A 24,269-nucleotide genomic window follows, 5' to 3' on the forward strand; every position below is an offset into this window, starting at 1 on the left:
GTGTCAACGTAATCCCTCGTATGGCCAGTTTTACACTGCTTTGCCACTGCAAATGCTACGGTAGACACCATGCCAACCTGGAGCATAAAGACACAAGGAGGAGGAGAGCTACTAGGTTCAGGTCTGGTCACTGACCTGCGTTACAACAGAAAAAAGATATACCTGTGCTCAAATCCCAATAGCTTGTACATGTATTTAAACTATCATGTGCTAAAGGGGTGTGACCACATATTTTCCCTGTTGTAACCCAGGTCAGCGACCAGACCCAAACCTAGTAGCTCTCCTCCACCTTGTGTCCTTATGCCCCAGGTTGGCATGGTGTCCTCCGTAGCATTTGCATTGGCAAAGCAGTGTAGGACTGGCCATAAGAGGGATTACTTTGACGCAGTTGGCCAGTTTAAGCATGTATTGCAACATTTGTGAACTAAAAATCCCTGTTTTCATTGCACAGTTTGCTGGAAAGGGTGTATAGCAGTGTGCAGAGGGTCCATCCAGATGTTGTTAATATGTGGACACACCCCTTTAGCACATGATAGTTTGAATATATGTACAAGATATTGGGATTTGAGCACAGGTATAACTTCTCTCTGGTCACTAGAGCTCCCCCTTGCACAGGAGTTCACAGAGCTTAAATCACAGTCCATAGAGTTACCCCTTACATCAGACTCCACAGGGTTTCCCTTTACATCACAGTCCACAGAGTTGCCCTTTACATCAGAGTCTGCAGGGTTCCTCCTTGCAGTGTAAAGGTGAATGCTGCAGACCGTGGTGTAAAGGGGAACTCTGATATAAGGGGGGTAAGACCTTATACAAGAGTCCACAGAGTAGACTATTCCCCCTCTTTAAAGTCTGCAAAATTCCCCCTTACAGTGCAAAGGGACACTTTGCAGACTCTGACGTAAAGGAAAACTCTGGCCACAACTATCATCACACCCTTGTATTACAACTGTTTCTTGCGGTTTTCATGTTCCCACTGCCTGTCCTTGTAGACATCGACTCATGTTCCAAATGTAGACACTAGGAGCAGTACTCACTGTACCTGATATAGCCCATCCATGTAGAAGGTACTCACTGTCCCCGAGATAGCACATTCATGTAGATAGGTATTCACTGTCTCTGAGATAACCCATCCATGTAGAGGAATTCTCACTGTTCCTAAGACAACCGATTCATGTGTAGGAGTACTCACTGCTCCTGAGATAGTCCATCCATGTAGAGGAGTACTCACTATATAGAGGGGTATGCTAGGGACAGTTAGTACTACTCTGCATGGAGTGGTTATCTTAGGAGCAGTGAGTACTCCTCTACATGGATGGGTTATCTCAGGAGCAGTGAGTATTCCTCTACATTAATTAGTTTTCTCAGGGACAGTGAGTAGCCCACTACATGAATGGGTTATGTCAGGGACAGTGAGCACCCTCCATATGGAAGCCTCTTATGGAAGCCTTGTTAAAGCTTGTCAATGCTCTAAAAGCTTTAAAAAAGATTACTAAAGTATTAACATAACATAACATTTTGTCAGTCGGCTTCTCTTATGCCAGAGCAATGCGCTTCATAATAATACAGAAATAATAAACAGTCCCCAGGAGTTGGGAAAACATTAAATGATGCATATTACGTTTGGTTGGACAACAAAATCTAAAAGAGGGTATTGTTATGTGGAACAGCAATATTTCTAAAAATGAAAAAAAAATTCTGGGACTCAAGGGTTTAGGGAGAAAAAAACATGGGGCATTAGGTGGTTCAGTCAAAGTGCACATATCCTTTTTGCCCCATTCCTCTGACCTAACTTAACCTACCTTACCCCTCTGCATATGCATATTTACTTCAATCCAATGGCTGTGGTCTTTGTTTACAGACAGTGCAGAGGTCTCACTCTCCTGGCCACACTTGCACATTACAGCCCCATAGATTTTTGCATAACTGGATGTAAATAAACACGGGAGATAAGTATTTATCTGGGAAAAGGGTGGGTGGGCAAGATTATGTCAGAGGGAAGGGCACTAAATAAAAAGCTAAGTCAGGTATACAATTCACAGCCACAACATGATAAACAACCATTATAAGAACAGAAATAGGCCAATTCATAGTAAATCTCTACCTATGCTCTTAAAGGGCAAATATTAGATCCCAGATAATTACCTTTGTCTCCCTCCCCAACCACTTAATTTGCCAGCTGGTGGATACCTTTGGATGGGTAGCATGTGATCCTTTCCACTTTATCCCATGATGCAGTGCTGGTCCAAAAAAGTAATTGTTGGCTTTAACTGTGGGTGGGTGGTGGTGGGGGGGGGGGTTGAGGTTAATAACTTTGGTATGCTGCTTGTTGGGTGCCTTTAGAATCAATTAAAAGCTTTTTCTGCTCTCTTTGTTCACATAAGAGAGGTTTCCCTTCACATCCAGAAAGAGATAGGAAGAATGGGGCTAGGTAGGGCAAATGCAAACAATTTTTCCATTAGAGTGCGGAGGGTTTATTAGTTTATCTTTTCCTGTGCCAATAGCACCTTCTCATTTCTTCTCTTGATATCACCAGAACAGGAAATAAGGGGGAAAGCCCCCCAATACAGCCACAGACAATAATACCAATCTGACTGAAGCTCTAGCTTTCCATGCATTGCCCCAGAGACAATTGAGTACTGTCCGTGATACTTTTTTTTATTTGCACTAACATACAATTTTTCAGGACAAGCTTTTGGGGTATGTCCCCTTCATCAAGATCCAAGCAGTACTCTTGAAGAAGGGGACATACACCAAAAGCTTGTCCTGAAAAATTGTACGTTAGTGCAAATAAAAAAAGTATCACGGACAGTACTCAATTGTCTCTGTCGCAAGTGCACTAATACAAAAACAAATAAAGTATCCTAGCTGGATGTTGACTTTACATTGAAAGTGATCAGATGAATATCAGAATTCAGTACTACTGGAAAAATCACAAAATTAGAAAATACACCAGTTTGGAGCGAACGGAAAAGATGAGTCTATTGTTGGCTGTGATGGTGGCAAAAGGAACCACACTAGCCAAGGTGCAAGGGCAGGAAAATGCACAGTGCTGAGATGTTAACACTAGAAAACAAATTCATCTATTCATCAAATCAACTCTTTTGAGAACAGCTTACCATTGTTCATGTATGCATTCCTTTTGTTCTCATCAGTTGTTGGCACAGTGCAGCCTAAAATGAAAATTACCGACCACTAATAATATTAAAGCTATGTCTTGAGGCACCAGAGATAGGGGGAGGTTGGGTTTTTCTAATTTCATTTTGCTGCTTAAAATATATCTGTGTAGTGATCCAGGGAATAGGAAAATTAGACTACTAAAAGACTAGTAACCGGTTTTAGTAGATAGGAAAATGAGACTAGTAATACTTGTAACTAAAATAATCTAGGAAACTGAGAATAGTAAAAGAATTACCAATTCTTCACATTGACTTCTTCCATCAGGATCACCTTAAGAAGTCAGTGGACCAAAAAAGAAGGCCACTCTTTTGAGAATCATCACTTATGTATAACAATCTTTTAGATACTTAAGGTGAAATATGACTTTTCCTTTAACAGTTAACACTAAAAACATAAGGTGATTTGGATTTTCACATTGCCAAACAAAATGTATGTGATTTCATAATGAAGGATATTTAGACTAAGGGTAATTACAGACATTGGACAATATACCATTTACTTAATACATGCATAGTAGCTAAGTGGTTAGTGCTTACGTCTAGCAGCACTAGGGTTGTTGGTTTGAATCGCAACCATAACACTACCTTCCTGGAGTATGTACGTTCTGCCTGTGCCATCGTGGGTTTCCTCCAGGTATTCTGGTTTCCTTCCGTACTCCAAAGACATGCTGGTAGGTTAATTGGCCCTAGTATGTAAATGTGAGTTTAGGGACCTTAGATTGTAAGCTGTTTGAGGGCAAGGACTGATGTGAATGTATAATAAATATGTAAAGTGCTGTGAAAATTGATGGCACTATATACAGTAAATACCTTTAATAAATACAGGCTTTCTGGTTGAATCAGTGAATTTGTGTTTGTAGACTCTTCCACCACCATGCCTGACACTTGCACTGGCTGGCTCTGTCACGATAAGGTTGATCAGTCTAGATGGATTTCTCAGCAGGTCTCTTATATGGCAGTGCAAAGAACATCTGTATTTGCAAAATGAAGTAACCATATCAACTAATCATAGGCAAAGGGACTGCAGTAATCTGAAAGCTAACTTGTAGCTATCTGTTTCTGCATTTAACTGATCCTTACAACTGTGCTTTGCTTTACCTAAGAATTCCACATAACCATGTAGGGATCCCTGGCCTCTGATATATTATGTAAACACTTCCTGTCCCTGAGTTGTTGGGTTGAGAACCCCAGAAGGAGGTTACATGCACTATACCAGATAATTAAGGTATGTAGTACAGTGTACGCATATACGCTTGCTGTATATTAGTAGGTGTACCTGTTTATTGTAATAGAGTTTAAATGCAGCTCCTGTTTTTTTATATAACCCTGTCTCTTCTGGTCTGGTATTCTACAGCTAGTTTTAGTTTAGGGACCAACAACCAGCGGCTAGAACCAAGGTAGTCTGAAACTACCACTTCTGTTAGTTAGAGGTCCGATAGCAGTTTAGAAATTATTGGCGACTATGATGCAGTAGATAGGCTGACTTGAGTTCCAGTGCCACCTCACGGTTTCAGCTGGTGGGAATCTGTATTCCAAGCATTCCAGGCCACTGCTCTTGTCTTCAGGGGCCCCTGCAAATGAACTTTGCTGCAACATTGATCTGGATATATCCCATTAACTATACAGGTGCATCTCAAAAATTAGAATATCATCAAAAAGTTAATGTATTTCATTAATTCAATTCAAAAAGTGATACTCATATATGTTGTAGATTCATTACACACAGAGTGAATATTGTGAATATTGTGAAAAAGTTCAATATTGTAGACTCTCGGTGTCACTCTCTAATGAGCTAATTACCTCAAAACACCTGTAAAGGTTTCCTGGTCTTTTAAATGGTCTCTCAGTCTGGTTCAGTAGGTTACACAATCATGGGGAAGACTGCTGACTTGACAGTTCTCCAGAAGACAGTCATTGACACCCTCCACAAGGAGTGTTAGTCACAAAAGGTCATTGCTAAAGAAGCTGGCTGCTCACAGAGTGCTGTATCCAAGCATATTAACCTCTTAAAGACCAGGCCTATTTCTGATATTTGTTGCTTACAAGTTAAAATCAGTAGTTTTTGCTAGAAAATTAATTAGAACCTCCAAACATTACATATATTTTTTTAGCAGAGACTCTGGAGAATAAAATGCTAAAAGCTCTTAAAACAGAAATGCCATAACATTTTCTTAAAATGACAATATACATAACTTAAGGGGGGAAGCAAGTACCTATTTCTGGCTGGCACACACTCCCTCTTCTAGGTGATCTCAGCAGAAGTTCTCCCCCACCCCTCACCCCCAACCTCCTGTGACCTGGCAGGATATTTACAGAGTGCGGTGTGAAGCCACAAGAAATCACAGCTAGCTTCCCACAGTCAAAAAGGCTCTGAGTAAGAGGCTGGTCCTTGAAACGTCTTAGGTCTCTGGATTTTTACTTTCCTTACCACGTGACGTCATGCAGTGAGGATTGGATGACGTTATACTATGTAATGAGTTTGATACATATGATATCTTGTGAGTATAATCCTTACCATTTCTATTAACCAGTTCTGGACCGGAAGGATTTGCCCCCTTAATAAACAGGCCATTTTTTGCGATTCGGCACTGCGTTACTTTAACGGAAAATTGCGCAGTCGTGCGACACTGTACCAAAATATATATAATTTATATATATATATATATATATATATATATATATATATATAAACAAAAAAGGAGCGAAAATTCTGGAAAAAAAAAAACAATATTTTTCACATTCTGCTAAATAAGATTCCCCCAAAAAAATTAAAAAATCTAAATGTTTCATCCTTTTAGGCCAATTTGTATTCTGCTACATATTTTTGGTAAGAAACAAAAAAATCGCATTAAGCATATTTTGATTGGTTTGCGCAAAAGTTATCACGTCTACAAACTAGGGGAAAGATTTATGTCATTTTTATTTATTTATTTTTTTACTAGTAATGGCGGCGATCTGCGATCTTTAGTGGGACTGCGACATTTTGGCCTACGGATCGGACCCCTAACTAACATTTATGACACCTTTCGGGGGACCAGTGACATTACTACAGTAATCAGTGCTAAACATATGTAGTGTTACCGTAATAATGACATTGGCAGGGAAGGGGTTAACCTAGGGGTGATCAAAGGGTGTGAGCCTAGGGGAGTGTTTACTAACTGTATGGGGGACGGGCTTATGAAATGATCATGAAGACCTGTGATCCTATATAGAAGGATCACAGGCGCTCTGTGATCATTTCAGAGAGAACAACGCAGCTGTGTTTACAACAGCTGACCTTCCTTCTCTCTCAGCGGGCACAAACAATCGTGGCAGCTGGTCCCGTGGATCAGTATCCTCACTACCCAGCTGGAGCGGGGGCGCACCTTCCCCCCATCACCACGCGCACGACCAACGTAGGGCTTTGTTGTTTCGCGCAGCCGAGCCAGCCTGCCGCAGTAAGTGGTCGGCAAGTGGTTAATAAAGCAATAGTTTTGGGATAATGCACTAGGCCTGTGTGCCCTCTCTTTCTTTTTGTGGTTCCAGTCAACATGGTGGCCCTGGGGACCCAAAGACCGGCAAAGAATCGGCACATGTGATGTAAGTGATGGATTCATAGGTTGGTAAGTGTCTCTTTATTAAAAGTCAGCAGCTACAGTATTTGTAGCTGCTGACTTTTAGTTTTATTTTTTTAAATGACCGAAGATCTTCTTAAACAAATACACAACAAAAATAAATATTTTTTTTTTTAAAAAAACAGCACGTCTATAAAGAATCAAATCAGAGTTTTGCATTTTCATTTTTATACAGGATTTATTTTGCAGCAAGAATGAATGCAGTGCTTAAATAAACAAGCATAAAGGGAGACAATACAGTTGCAATACAATTTAAGGCAAGAGGGTTAGGGGGCCCTGCTCATGAGAGTTTACAATTTATATGAATGGGAAAGTGACACAAATGGTAGTAACTATGTGAAGGTAAATTGTTTGCAAAAGAAAAGTGTTGGAACCGCACCCAGGTAGATGAAACCAATTAAAGTACTTTATTCTTTAAATCAAAATATGAACAGACAGTGCAGGGAACAGGTAATCCAGGTTAACGCGTTTCACGGCACACACAGCCGCTTACTCATAACCATAGTGGTGGATCACGGAAATCGGTTTGATATACAATTTTTAATTGATGATTGGTTGCAGATTTGTATCATCAACATGATGTTTCTCAATTGAACAACCGACACAGCCGTGATTCAGCACCTGGGATTATTCAAACATACATAGAAAATGCTCCATACGGAACAAAACATACATAACAATGAACATGAAAGATTTGAAGTAGAAAAAGCGTGTGACATGAATAATACTAAATAAAACAATAAAATCATGTTATGTCAGGGAAAAAGAATCCAAATCGACATGATACAGAGGAAAAAGAAATTTATATAACAAAATATAAATATCAAAACCAAATATACATGAATACATTGTAATTATGTTGATTTCCTCTGTTATCATATATAGATGTTGAGTCTCCAGACGTGGCTACAGACAAAAATTATTAAATAGAAAATATGTAAATGATTAAATAATGTTAAGAAAAAATCTTGTTAGGAATGTAAACAATTTAATTTAAATAATTCAGTTTGTTTCCTACATAAATACCAAAAAAAACTGTTTTTCGGATGTGCATGTATAAAATATATACGGAAAGTGCACAATGTATGCTTTGTATACAAGGAAATCAAAATGCAACATGGTAGCATACAAGCACATATCCGTAAAAGATCAAATGCAACGTAGTTACATATAGGCACATATCTGCAGTTGCATAAGTAAAAGATGTATAAAAATGAAAAAAAAATTGAAAAAAAATAATTGTAACATATGCGTGTATGCAAAAATTAGTTTTTTTATGTGTATAAAATGAGAAGTGTTTTATACGGGAAAGTGCATATGCATGTGAAGGTGTACATCTATCAAAACCTGAAGAGTGATATGACGTAAGAATGAATGTGATGTAAAATTGTTCAAATTGGCAGAAAAAAGTTGTATAATGTAATTAATGAAAAAATAGAAATAATAATAATTATAAAAAACAATATTTATGCCAACTGAAAAAGATATCAATAAAGTGACCAATGTGAAAAATGAATGTGAATTAAAACGTAAATGGTGATAAACGACAATACATGATCTGGAAAAAATTGACCAATGAAAATTGACCAATAAAAACCAAATGTGGTGCAACTAAATTAATGAAAAAGATGTGAAAGTTGTTGTGTATAATAATTCAAGTATAATGGTCAAAAAATATTATATGGTAGAAATCTAAGTGTGGTGATAAGAAATATATACGTATGCACGAAAAAAGATAAAAATAAAGATAAAAATAAAATTGAAATATTAATGGGCATGTCTGGAGACGCAAGATCAAAGTCGGGATGGATATGTCCCATGTTCACAATGTACATATACCCGTTGGACAAGAAGTAATAATCAAAAGATCCATGAATTATTACAAACAAAAGTAATGATATTTGCATATACTACACTGGTAAAGAACAAAAATGTTCATCGAAGGCAAAAGGCAAAAAATGAAATTATAACTAAATAAATGATTGTTTAATGCCAACGAAACAACAAGTTTATGGAACCAAAAACCAACGGGAAAAAGTTGAATGGAGGACCCTCATAGCTGTAATGAGAAGAAATAACCCAAATAATCAGTGACCGTATATAATTGTCTGAATGTAAATTGTGAGTATAACGATATGGTCACTTGTTATGCAAAACTCCCAAGCGAGGACACTGTCATTGAATGAAATAAATGAATATGTGTGTTCGCTATTGTAACAAAGACTTGGCATATCCATATATAGAAGTAGAGCTCAGACTGGAAGAGGGGAAAATGGTAAACTCCAAGCAGAAAATTAGTGAATATATGGTAAAACATCAATGGAGGGGAGTCACTCATAAAAATGAGTGACATCCCATTCCCAGTTTAACCCATGAGGTATTCGTGTATGTAACTTAAAGATCCAAAACACCTCCTTTTTACAAAGTGATTTGAAAATGTCACCACCTCTAGGGGGTCTGGTGACATGGTCGATGGTTTGGACTTGTACTAGGGACATATCCCCTTGATGTATATTATTAAAGTGCTTGGCTATATTAGTAGATTTTAAAGTGCGAATATCGCTGAGGTGCTCTCTAAACCGATCTTTTAACCTACGGGTGGTTCTGCCCACATATTGCATAGAACATGATTTACATGAAATTAGATAAATGAGGTATTTTGTGTTACAATTGAAAAAATCTTTGATGGTGTACACCTTTTCATTGTAAGAGGAAACAAAATTATTTTTAAAACATCTTCCTACATTATACACAGATGATATCTGTGCAAATGTCCTTGTAGATGGGGTGAACATAGTGGCTAAAAGGGCAGCCACCTTGGGCAATTCCCTGTCTCCCAGTCTTTATACTTCTGCAAAACCTAATGCATCTAGAACATGGCTATACTGTAGAGGGAATTTCAAATGTGGCGCGTCAGACTGTGTTACCTGCCCACACATTATCAGTGGAAATAATTTTGTTTCCTCTTACAATGAAAAGGTGTACACCATCAAAGATTTTTTCAATTGTAACACAAAATACCTCATTTATCTAATTTCATGTAAATCATGTTCTATGCAATATGTGGGCAGAACCACCCGTAGGTTAAAAGATCGGTTTAGAGAGCACCTCAGCGATATTCGCACTTTAAAATCTACTAATATAGCCAAGCACTTTAATAATATACATCAAGGGGATATGTCCCTAGTACAAGTCCAAACCATCGACCATGTCACCAGACCCCCTAGAGGTGGTGACATTTTCAAATCACTTTGTAAAAAGGAGGTGTTTTGGATCTTTAAGTTACATACACGAATACCTCATGGGTTAAACTGGGAATGGGATGTCACTCATTTTTATGAGTGACTCCCCTCCATTGATGTTTTACCATATATTCACTAATTTTCTGCTTGGAGTTTACCATTTTCCCCTCTTCCAGTCTGAGCTCTACTTCTATATATGGATATGCCAAGTCTTTGTTACAATAGCGAACACACATATTCATTTATTTCATTCAATGACAGTGTCCTCGCTTGGGAGTTTTGCATAACAAGTGACCATATCGTTATACTCACAATTTACATTCAGACAATTATATACGGTCACTGATTATTTGGGTTATTTCTTCTCATTACAGCTATGAGGGTCCTCCATTCAACTTTTTCCCGTTGGTTTTTGGTTCCATAAACTTGTTGTTTCGTTGGCATTAAACAATCATTTATTTAGTTATAATTTCATTTTTTGCCTTTTGCCTTCGATGAACATTTTTGTTCTTTACCAGTGTAGTATATGCAAATATCATTACTTTTGTTTGTAATAATTCATGGATCTTTTGATTATTACTTCTTGTCCAACGGGTATATGTACATTGTGAACATGGGACATATCCATCCCGACTTTGATCTTGCGTCTCCAGACATGCCCATTAATATTTCAATTTTATTTTTATCTTTATTTTTATCTTTTTTCGTGCATACGTATATATTTCTTATCACCACACTTAGATTTCTACCATATAATATTTTTTGACCATTATACTTGAATTATTATACACAACAACTTTCACATCTTTTTCATTAATTTAGTTGCACCACATTTGGTTTTTATTGGTCAATTTTCATTGGTCAATTTTTTCCAGATCATGTATTGTCGTTTATCACCATTTACGTTTTAATTCACATTCATTTTTCACATTGGTCACTTTATTGATATCTTTTTCAGTTGGCATAAATATTGTTTTTTATAATTATTATTATTTCTATTTTTTCATTAATTACATTATACAACTTTTTTCTGCCAATTTGAACAATTTTACATCACATTCATTCTTACGTCATATCACTCTTCAGGTTTTGATAGATGTACACCTTCACATGCATATGCACTTTCCCGTATAAAACACTTCTCATTTTATACACATAAAAAAACTAATTTTTGCATACACGCATATGTTACAATTATTTTTTTTCAATTTTTTTTTCATTTTTATACATCTTTTACTTATGCAACTGCAGATATGTGCCTATATGTAACTACGTTGCATTTGATCTTTTACGGATATGTGCTTGTATGCTACCATGTTGCATTTTGATTTCCTTGTATACAAAGCATACATTGTGCACTTTCCGTATATATTTTATACATGCACATCCGAAAAACAGTTTTTTTTGGTATTTATGTAGGAAACAAACTGAATTATTTAAATTAAATTGTTTACATTCCTAACAAGATTTTTTCTTAACATTATTTAATCATTTACATATTTTCTATTTAATAATTTTTGTCTGTAGCCACGTCTGGAGACTCAACATCTATATATGATAACAGAGGAAATCAACATAATTACAATGTATTCATGTATATTTGGTTTTGATATTTATATTTTGTTATATAAATTTCTTTTTCCTCTGTATCATGTCGATTTGGATTCTTTTTCCCTGACATAACATGATTTTATTGTTTTATTTAGTATTATTCATGTCACACGCTTTTTCTACTTCAAATCTTTCATGTTCATTGTTATGTATGTTTTGTTCCGTATGGAGCATTTTCTATGTATGTTTGAATAATCCCAGGTGCTGAATCACGGCTGTGTCGGTTGTTCAATTGAGAAACATCATGTTGATGATACAAATCTGCAACCAATCATCAATTAAAAATTGTATATCAAACCGATTTCCGTGATCCACCACTATGGTTATGAGTAAGCGGCTGTGTGTGCCGTGAAACGCGTTAACCTGGATTACCTGTTCCCTGCACTGTCTGTTCATATTTTGATTTAAAGAATAAAGTACTTTAATTGGTTTCATCTACCTGGGTGCGGTTCCAACACTTTTCTTTTGCATTCATCCGGATGGCGGGTCTTGCCAGCACCAGGTCGGACTGACACACCTGAGCGGCTTCATCTTTCTCATTTCCTTCAAGGTAAATTGTTTGACATCCTTATTCATATTTTATTTAGTAGATTAATGATGAGCAAGGAAAATGAAGTCGAAAGCTGAGGAGTAGAGAGATCAGTTTCAGTGTTATCAGCATAGAGATGGTATTGGAAGCCATGCAAGTAGGTAGGAGGTAGATGACCCTGAAGGAGTGCTTTGGTAAGAGTGATTAGTAAGAGAATCAGAAAGGAGCAGAATCTTGAAGGCCAAGGAATCTGAGCTTTTTGAGGAGCAGCTAGTGTTCAACTATGTTAAAGGGTGAAAGATGGACTGTAAGGGGTCAAGAAGGTTGTTATCAGTGAGGTGCTAACTCAGACAGTTGTGGACTAGATGTTCTAGGAGTTTGGAAATAAATAGGAACAAGGAGATGGGTCTTAGATCATTCACACTGATGGGGTTCACTCAAGAGCATGGCTATTTAAGACTTCTAGTTGCATCTGTTTGGCAGGGTTGTAGCAGTCATGGACTAAATCTGCATGTTGTGAGGATGCCCAGTGAGGATGAAAGTGAGTTTTTGTAAACAGAAGTGGTCAGGTCAGGGCAAGACAGGGGTGAGATTTTGCCAAAGAGGTGGTCAGTGGCAGAAATGAGAGGAGAAGGGTTGAAGTGGCAAAGGCTTCTATAGGTAACTGTTTTCTGGGTAATGATATAGTACATTGGCTGTATCTCCTCGTATGATCCTCTCCTCACCTCATCCTCTGCTCTCCGCCGACCACCGCTGCTGCCCCGAGCCTCTCTGCAGTGCCCGGACCTACCTCCAGCCTCCGGTGTGGCCCATGATGACCAGAAAGGGGGAAAAAGAAGCCGCGCCCGCACCCGCCTGCCTTCACGTCCAGCACGAGGCACAGATGCCCTGAAGGACACTGGGGGTAAGTCATATAAAGGATCCAAACCATCCACCAGGGAACCCCCCAGAGACATGCTCTATTACGCTCAGAAGCTGCCTAGTTCCAGCAGCCCTCCCCCACACAGCTCCCAGCATAGCGCCCCGGACTCAGGCCTACCTGGGCTGGCGGATCCTGCTTCCCTGGATGACACGGTGCCCCTGGATGCCTCCCACACTTTTTCCCCGGATATATTTGACAAGCCAGTAGATGAAGAGGTACAGCTTACCTTGGCGGAGACATTACATGCTGTTTATAAATGCACAGCGTCTGTGGATAAATTTAAGGAACGTTTTGGCAGTTTAAGGGAGACTGTGTCACTCCTGCACCAGGATATACAAAAAATCAGGGAACGCACCACTGCTGTGGAGGGTTGCATTAGAGACCTGGAAGACCAATTGCCTCCCCTCACCAGGGATGCCAGAACAGCAGCACAGAATGTATCTCAGGTTAATAGCAGGGCGGTTGATACTGAAAACGGGCTACGCCACAATAATGTACGCATAGTTGGGCTTCCTGAAAAATTGAAGACAGAGACCCCACTGACTTTACAGATTGATGGTTGCAGGACATATTTGGGAAAGATGCCATTACACCCCAGTTTGCGATTGAGAGGGCCTACCGCACACCACCCCGGCCTCTCCCCCCAGGCAACCCTCCGCGCTCCATGCTGGCCCCGCTGCTAAACTATAAAGACAGAGAAATATCCTATGTCTGGCACGGGAAAGGGGATCAATAACCTACAATGGCAATAAAATATCCTTCTTCCCTGACTTCTCTGCGGAGGTGCAATGGAAGAAATCCAAATATGTTGATGTTAAAAAGCGGCTGCAACGGATTCAACTTAAATATGCCATGATGTACCCGGCCCGGCTGCGGGTCACTGCATGGGGGCCAAACCCATTTCTTTGAAACAGCCATGGATGCGGCTGACTGGCTGGATATGCATGAACAGGATTGTCAACGCAGACGGCCTGATGATGGTTGGAACTGATCCTCCTTTACCCAAGGTGCTATTTCAGTGTAGCGGCTGCTAAGTGCCTGGGCCATGTGTTTTCATGTGAGGACCGTTACTCCTGTCCTACACTCAGCATAAGGAACCGCATCGGCTTTAATTTAACACTCCAGTGCCTTGGATATCACCTCCGTATTTGGCTCGGCACGGAGTACCTTGAGTCACTGTTTACCCCTATCAGTCTTGTGTGCCCTGTTGGCACCTGCACTTCATGTTACTGTTTGCCGTCCCCCCAGCCCAGGGAGGAAGATGATATGGTGCACAGCAGTTGCTGCCACCGAGCCTCCCATACTACGTTTTTTTACTTTTTTGAAATGCACAGTTGCGCAAGTTGCCTATCTATTGGCCTATGTATGGCTCTAAGAAGATCTTTTTGACATCTCCTACTACACTCTTCCAACCAAGATATTTTCTGCTTATGTATGTCTCTGGCTGGCCCCCACAATCCAGCCCTTTCTTTGCTGATGACTGTAGTTCGACCCCTTGACAGCTACAACACTACTTTCCTGGAATGTTGAGTGACTCACTGAAGCGTACCATGATTGCCACCTGCCTCAAAAAGTTTTACCCGGCTGTTGTCGGTCTCCAGGAAACCCACCTGACTCAGGACACGACATCCTCCCTAAACTACCCCTGGATTGGGGTGGCATACCACTCTACTCATTCTGTGTACTCCCGTGGGGTAAGCATTTTGATTCACAGAGCCATTGCCCACCAAGAACTGGACTCATTGGTGGACCCTTGTGGTCGTTACGTTTTTCTGCACAGTAAATTGCATACTCTGACCCTGATTATAGCATGTGTATATATTCCTCCTCCATTTTCTAGGGAAGTTTTACAATTACTATTGTCATTCATAGCTGGCAAGCCTGACCTCCTGGTGCTTCTCATGGGAAACTTCAATTGTCCCCTAGATCCTGGCCTGGACCGACACCCCCCACCCCCTTCCCCTCCTCACAGTAGGGGCACCATTCTTAGCTGCTTATCTGAGGTGGACTGGTTGGACCTCTGGCGCCTCCCCGGAACCCCACCACTCGTCAATTCTCCTGCTTTTAAAAAGCCCATGGCTCCCTATCCCGCATTGACCTCTGCGTGGGCTCGGCACAGGCTGTTCCACACATACTGGGGATACAATATCACCCCAGGGGGGTATCAGATCACTCCCCCTTATCTATTCAACTGGCTACTCGGTCTCCTTCCACTTACCTAGAGCCCCCTGGAAACTAAACACCTTCTGGCTCAAGCTGTTCCCCTCCTACGACCGTATAGTTACTCAAATCGAGAACTTTTTCTTTTTCCATGACCGCTGTGATGATATCCTGCGGTGGGAGGCCTTCAAGGCCTTCCTCTGTGGAGTATTCATTTCAGAGATAAATGAGGTAAAAAACAAATCATCTCTCCTTCTGGAGTGAGTGGAGGATCGTACGCCAGCTCGAATTATGGTATGTTTTAGACCCATCAGATTCCGTGAGGGAGGCATGGATATCTGCTCAGGCATCGCTTGACCGGTTGAGATCCTCCGCCGTGGAACACAAACATTTTTTTACTAAAATGGCATATTATGAAGAGGATGAGAAGACAGGCCTACTATTAGCCAAAATTGCAGGTGCACAGCAGTCATCTCCGGCAATTGGCGCCATCTGATCCCCTACGGGTCGTGTGGACAATGACCTTATACCTTATACATCTTCTGTGGCGCTGCCCAAAGCTGCATCATTATTTGACCGGAGTTTTGCGCACACTTAATCAAATTTTTCTGGTATCAGTCCCACTGTCTCCTGGGGGTCTTGGAGGAGGTCATCCCGGAGGAGGTGACAAGACTTGCTTTCTCTAGAGCCCTCTTTCAGGCCCGGAAGGTGATACTCCTTTGCTGGAAATCAGAAAATCCTCCTTCTATTAAATGGTGGGTGGCCACTATGGGTGATACGCTTATTCTAGAGAAATATGTTTACCAACATAGAGGCAGGCCCCAACAGTTTGAAAAATTGTGGTCTCTTTGGCTGGATACCCCTGGGATGTCCACCGGGTAGCTAGTCATTTAGAGGCTTTTACAGTGATGAATCCTGAGATGACTGGCGGGTGGGAGATGCGTGGTCCCACCTAGCAGTATGCTGGCCATTACACTCCCTCGACAGGTGGTTACCCCTTCTACCTCTTTTACATGCATCGACATGTTGTCGACACGCGTCTCTGTTCTGGGGCTGGGGGTGGCCGGAGGCAACTGCTGCTTTAATGGGAAGAGATGTTTACAATTTTGAGCATGCTGGTCTGTTTTGCATGATTTCCCTTGTTTTGAAGATCTTCTACTTACTTATTCTACAGAAACGACTATTGACATTCCTGTTGTCTTGCTATGTATACTTGCAATGTTTTCATGATCTGTACTGTACTTTATTTTCTTAATAAAACTTTTCTGATTAAAAAAAAAGTGTAGGAGTGTATTTCCAATGTGTTATGTCAAAAGATGAGGTTAGTTTGAGAAACTGAGAGGTAGCTGGGGGGGTTAGCATTAATAGGAATGTTGAAGTCACTGTTGAAGGCTTTAATTAAAGCAAAAGATGGTTCAACATAATACTCACACAAGGGGGTGATCCTTTTTCCAACTCAGTGATTCTGATTTCGATTTTTTTTTTCTGACATGTTGGTGTTGTCTTTCACTTGGATATTATTAGTTACACTGAGTAAATACAACTGGATAAAACAAAAACTGTGTCTGTCTTTATTTCAGGCTGCAAAGCAACTGCTATTATTTTACAGGGGGTGATTCTTTTCTATACCCACTATAGATGTTCATTGTTAAGGTTTATATCAACTTTAAACCTAAGCTGTGATCCACAGGTTGATTTTGTTTTAGTGTTTGCATTTGACTCAAAAGTAGACCCAACATGGTGCCTCAGAAGGTAAACTATCTAACACCTTAGTATATTACTAGCGTAATGTCCAGTATGTCACCTCATCATTAAAATAAACTGTGACACGTGTATAATTGTGGCAATTGATAGTGCTTTTTGCTAGAAGAATTTATGAATCACTCTTTATGTGGTGAGTGAATTGTAATTTACATAGTTGCCATATTACAGATCAACACTACGGATTGGACTGTATGATTATTTCAGCTATTATAGTGCTCTATTTGCTAGAAGTATAAGTCCTGAATAAAGGATAAAGGTGTAATACCATTATTCAACGTAGTACATAGGAAAAGAGCCACACAGACCCAATTTACTAAAACTTTATTTATTTTTGTTTGAATAGGACAGAACAATCTACAATATGTATGAATGAAGAAATTCTATATTAGATCATGTTCCTTCTGCAAAAAAAAAAAAAATGGTGCATGGTGCATGCTGCAGAAAATGCACTGCGAACATAGTCACTTCAAGATGCAAGTAATATGCTCTCTACCATACATTGCCTTATGCTGGACACATTCAATTGCTGTGATAGTACAGCTAATTTTTCAATAACACTAAAATATAAGATTTTTATTTTCATATTGAAGTTTTTGCTTAGCATTATTACCATAATGGAGCTGATTTACTAAGGCTTATAGCCCACAAATACCTTATGCGCTGCCAAAATACTAACAAAATTTGTGACACCGTTTGGAAATTATTAAAATTACACTTACAATTTAACCACTTGCCGACCACCCGCTGCAGATATACTGCAACAGGCTGGCTTGGCTGTGCGAACCGCAGTACCTGTACTGCGGTTCGTGGGAGCGCCCCTGGGGGCGTGCGCGCGCCGCCAGAGGCACACGCCTGCCCCATTAGGAAGCGGGGTAGCCGATCCCTAGGGCCAGCGACCGATCGATCCCCGTAGAGAGAGAACGGCGGTCTTCTGTTGTAAACACAGCAGACGGTTGTTCTCTCTAGAATGCACACAGAGCGCCTGTGATCCTCCTATTTAGGATCACAGGTCTCTGTGTTGATTCCACGAGTCCCTCCCCCATACAGTTAGAAAACACTTCCCTAGGCTCACACTTAACCCTTTGATCTCCCCTGGGTTAACCCCTTCCCTGTCAGTGTCATTATTACAGTAACAGTGCATATTTTTAGCACTGATTACTGTAGTAATATCCCTGGTCCCCTCAAAAGTGTAAAAAATGTCAGTTCGGGGCCCGATCTGTCTGCTGCAATTTCACAGTTCGCAGCTGTTACTACTTACTAGTAAAAAAAAAAAAAAAAATGACATAAATCTTTCCCCTCATTAATAACTGTTGCTCAAACCATTCAAAATACGCTTATTGGGATTTTTTTTTACCAAAAATATGTAGCAAAATACAAATTTGCCTAATAGGATGAAAACATTTGATTTTTACATTTTCTTTTTGGGAATGTTATATAGCAGAAAGTGAAAAATATTGTTTTTTGTTTTCAGAATTGTCGCTCTTTTTTTTTGTTTATAGTGCAATAAAAAAAAATCACACAGGTGATAAAATACCACCAAAAGAAAGCTCTATTTGTGGAAAAAAAGGACATCAATTTTATTAGTGTACAGTTTCACACGACTGCGCAATTGTCCGTTAAAGTAATGCAGTGTCGAATCGCTAAAAATGACCTGCCATTAAGAAGGCAAAACCTTCCGATCCTTAACCACTTAAGCCCCGGAAGATTTTACCCCCTTCCTGACCAGGGCCTATTTTGTGATTCAGCACTGCGTGACTTTAACGGACAATTTCGCGGTCGTGCGACGATGTACCCAAATGAAATTGACTTCCTTTTTTTCCCACAAACAGAGTTTTTTTGGTGGTATTTGATCACCTGTGCGATTTTTTGATCATGCGCTATAAACAAAAAAAGAGCGACAATTTTGCAAAAATAACAATATTTTTCACATTTTTTTATATGAAATCCCCCCCCCCCCAAAAAAAATGTAAAAATCTAAATTTTTTAACATTTTAGGCCAATTTGTTTTCTGCTACATATATTTGGTAAAAAATTTGCAAAAAGCGTATTTTGATTGGTTTGCGCAAAAGTTATTGCGATTTTTTTGCGGGACTGCGACATTGCGGCGGACAGATTGGACCCTTGACTGACATTTTCTACACTTTTGGAGGTGCCAGTGACATTACTACAGTAATCAGTGCTATACATATGCACTGTTACTGTAAAAATGACACTGGGAGGGAGGGGTTAAGTGTGTCCCTAGGGGCGTGCTTCTAACTGTGATTGGATGTGGCTGTGTGTATAACACCAGAGATCAACGGTCCTACATAGTATGATCTGTGCTTTTACACAGGGAAGAATGACAGGCGGCTTTGTTTACATTAGCCGCCTGCCTTTCTCCCTCTCCACCCGACGATCGCGAGTGACCGGCGGCCACGGGTCCACCGGTCACGCGCGCGCCCCCTATTGGCTCCCAGGCTAGTGACGTACCGGTACGTCACTTTGCCTGGGAGGGGCTGGCCGCCGCCGTATATAGTCGGGCGGCGGTCGGCAAGTGGTTAAGTGGTTAATAAGAAACAATTGCATTAACTCCTATACACTCGGGACATGTATGAGCCTCACTGTTGGTGAACCTTCCATCTGCGTTGCTGACGTCACCCAGCTCCACCCTAGTCGTGTCATCACTTGTCACATAACGTCATCACATGTTGGGATTTAACTTCTGTATGTTTATGAAGAAATTATTTATAATTGGCGAAGATACTAAACACAACTGGGACTGTTATTTAACCACTTCATGGACACTTTGATATAATTCTTTCTGATTGGATATTTTTTCTTTCTAATATTGATATTTTGAGTATAAGTGATAAATGCATGAGTAAGGACACACAACGCAGGTTTTATAAAAAAACACTTTATTTTATTTTAGTATTCAGTAGCATAACATATTTTGTTTTATTTGATTTGCTGAAAGCCAATACATTTTTTACTTTACAAGAAGATTTTCTTAGAGGCTGGTGAATGTGGTGAATCTTTGCTGACTTCTATCATCCAATCATATGCAAGCAAAAAAAATATTTATATACAGTATATATATATATATATATATATATTCATTTCCTTGCACTTGATTAGGTATTTTTGTGCAAAGTGAAATGTCAACTTATTCACCAAGCTTTTTTGTTCCTTTTAGAAGTAAACAGTCTATATGCCTTTAGTAAATTAACCCCAATTTGTCTGTATTATTAAAGTGAACATAGTTGTCATGTAATAAAGAACAACAGATACAAAAAAAGTGATTCAAAAACTATACATTTTCTTGTTTTTTTTGCAAAGGACTCACTATTTGGACATATATATGGTGGTATTTGTTGTATTTAGGATAATTTGTCATCTCCAGTGAATATACGTATCAGAAAGCAAAAGAAGTTGCACCACTGGTAAATGCTTTCTTTGTATTTTCAATAAACTTTTATTCCAGAATTATTATTAAAGTGTTCCTAAACCTAGGAGCCTGCATTCATTATATCTGGTCTCCCACAGTACACAGAACATGGAAATTCAATTATTTTAGTAAATATAAACTGATAAATACCTTTTCTCATCAGCAGTATAAAGCAGTTCCTAGTAAATCTTGAAGGAGGAGATTTCATAGTGCACTGGCTGTCCTATCAGGGTCCAAGACCCCTGACCCTCTGTCTGGACAGTGCTGATTGGCCCTGTGTTGATCACACGCACTCTCCCAAGATAAAAAATACTCTCTAGCAATACATACCAAACTGAGCATGTGCAGCCTGACTTCAAAGGCTCTGGGCCAGTTCTGGAGTCAGTGGAAGAGGAGCAGGATTTGTGCATACAAGATCAAACAGCCATTTTACACAATGCAGAGGATTAACCCCTTAGGTTCCACGCAAGCACAAACTACACCGGCCTAGGTTGGTGGGTCGGTGGGTCAGCGCTCACTGCGGCATATGACATGAATTAAATGGTGCCATAAGTGTAATGGTACAAATCAATAAATGAAAATAGGGAAACATATAATAGTCTCAAATCCTGAACCTGCACACAGACGTGATGCCAAGATGTAAAATCATCCAGGACAGGATGAGATTCAAAGTCTCTGGTGGAGATGTTGGAAAAAGTCTATAGGACAGATGGGTACAGTGACCGGCAGCTCCTATGCGAGGTGAGGGATCCCTCTGGACATGTAGACAAAAAGAAACAAGGGAGCTAGGTCAGAAATAGGAAGTGTTACAAGGTTTATTGCTGAGCACTTACATGAAAGCAGGCCAGGATCGATGTGATGGCAGGCAAAGGCATAGAATCCCCAAACGTTGGTGAACTGGAGGGTGACGCGGGACCCGGGATACCAGCACCGGATGTGCTGCTGAGAACCAGAACCGGAGAGCGTTGTGACACAGGGACAGTGTCTGTCCGCACCTCCACCAGAGCATCAGTGACACGGTGCCGGAAGCCGGTGATGACGTCACCTACCACTGCCGGTTTCTCCATGGATGCCGGCGAGGGACAAGAGACAAGCAGTGGAGAGGGCGGGCCGCAACGTTGTTTCCGAGGATCAACTTCCTTCGTCAGGCTCAACACAGTGATTATAACAAGCATGCTTTACTGCATATACACACTGATTTTACTGTTGTGGGTTTAATAACACTTTAATAACAGTAAAAGAGCAACAAATCATGTCTTTCATTCGTACTTGACTTGCAGTGCACATTAGTACATAAACCAAATGCTTGGTGTTACAGTTCACCAAAGGGCCATACACACTATAAGATTTTCTGAAGACTTTTTCCTTCAGATTTACCTTTTCTATGTAGTGCAAGGGCCTGCCAGATTGCATACAAATTGAAAGTGTTTATGTTTGACCTCATATTATATGGTTTTGGTAAGTCTAAAGGAAAAAGTCTTCAGAAAATCTTATAGTGTGTATGGCCCATAACTATCTAAGCTTAAGGGTCCATGCACACTGGTTTAAAAATTGCTGCTACTACAAGAGTTTTGTGTTTTGCCTGTAGAAGCAGCTCAATGTTATCCTATGTGTCCATGCACATTAGGATGATTGGAGGCATATTTTAAGTATAGCGTTTGAAGGCAGGAAAAAATACTTCTGGTTTAAAATTTTGATTGGAGCTTTCTGGTAGTAAAGATACTAAACACTTCTAAGCTCTTCTAAACTCCAGTAGAAAAACACTCTGTATGAGCATTTTTTTTTCTTCCAAGGAAACTGGGAGTCTAAAAGTCTAGCAAGGTTTACTGATGTGTGAATTTTCCACAAATCAACAGCTACAAGACCTGGTCATTCCACATATGACCATACAAGTGGTGCCCAACCAATTATTGCATTCTACTCTATGGAATAAACTTGGTGATAAGCAGCTTCCTATTGTGGGTTTTCTCTACTTTAGTTACAAACTGTATTTTTGATTTAAATTTGTATAGGGTCTGGGTCATTATGTAGCACAGGTAAGTATCTTCTATTTATTTTTTTCTAACTTTTGAAAAATTCTTATATAGTATCTAGGATTTTCATCCTTAAAGAGGAAGTAAACTATTTTTTTACTTGTACCTACAGGTAAGCCTATAATAAGGCTTACCTGTAGGTACTGCTCCAGCAGACGTCATCTGACGAAACGCGTAGGGCGGGTCCATTGCGTCATAGCGTCACTTCCGGTTTCGGACTTTGCAGCCGTGGAACGCGGAAGCTTCCCAGCGTTCGCTCAACACTGATCCGAGGCAGCTTCACCGTGAGTGTTTACTATCTTTTGCCAGCACTCTTCACAATGTACTGCTTTATGGGGCTCCCCTCTCTCTTTCCTATGTGAAACCGCCAGCCTGTGCCTTGCTGGACCGCGGAGAGGAAACCCGGAATATACATCAGCCTGATTACTTCATCCACAGGTTGTATATGTAGTGCAACACCTAGTGATCACATAGGTGATTGCAACATCCAATACCTTTTTTGGGAATTATCTTCCCACTTTCACCACTTTTACCACCAGGAATTTCTTTTTTTGGCACGATTTGTCCACAATAACTAAGCATTATATATTATTTATCATCATTGATTAACCCTTTGCACTGTATTATTTAACAATGGAATAAATTCACTGTATGAAATTTTGTTTATTTATTGCACCTCAGCACTTTCGTATAAACTTTACCATACGCTAAGAGATCCAACCGATTCGATTGGATTGACACAGATATTGCATTTTTACCTTCTTCTTTGGTATTATAATTTTATGGGTGTCACCCCTTTCTGTATGAGATTTAATTTATGAGGTTTTTGCACATGATTGCACTTAAAAAACACCTGATCACCTATAGGTAGCGCCGTCTCAACCTCCTTTGCACATTCACTTTAATTCTTAACCCCTCGGGGTTTTGGTTGTTGGCTGCTTACACCTAGTATTTAATTTACTGTTCACCGTACACTCCATAGCGCTGGTCACCTTTGTTTTTTGCTTATACTGTGAATATCTCCTAAACTTGCACAGTTTAGGAGATATTCAGAGTGCACATGCTTACCGTGCCAGACCTACAGAGCCCCGTGCGGTAAATGGCAGCTCCCGTGCACCTGTGCGGGAGTGACATCATCGCAAGTTGGGCCACTCACAGAACCCGGAAGAAACACCAGGGAAAATGTCAGCTGTCTAAGCGGTGTGCGGGTGCCGCTGTGGCAGCTTCATTCTAAGGTAAGTATTTCATAATGTGCTAGTATGTGATGCACACTAGCTTAATTAATATGCCTTTGTCTTTTTTTTCCCGCCAGGGTTTACAACCTCTTTAACTCACCCATATTCCATGGGGACTTCCAAAAGCGATGTTTCCCATTATCATGAGTAAAATATATCCTTTTTTCTTTTTCTTTTTTACACTTCTATTCTATGTCTTTTTTATTTCTCCTTTATCCCACTTTTATTTTTATCTTGTAATGAGATGTTACAGATTTTGAGTGCCTTTGGGTGCTTTTGAATGCAGCCCTTGGTATGCAAATTATTATTTGCAATTTCATACTTGGATGGCATTGTGTGTAATGCATGGTTTCCTATGCAATATATTTGATTGAAAACGAAAGGTTTTGACAGTTGTGCAGTTTCTTTCACTTTGGGTCTTGAGCAGTACCTCTTATTACTGCGTCAGGGTATAGTTGTCAAATTGGATGCTGAGCACAGCCTGTGTTTACTTCTGCACTCTGGAAAGCTTTTTTTTTTTTTTTTTTGTAATTGGCACTGGCATTGGCACAATGGG

The sequence above is a fragment of the Pelophylax lessonae genome (assembly GCF_965119305.1).
Source record: "Pelophylax lessonae genome assembly, chromosome: 5".
NCBI classification, from domain to species: domain Eukaryota; kingdom Metazoa; phylum Chordata; class Amphibia; order Anura; family Ranidae; genus Pelophylax; species Pelophylax lessonae.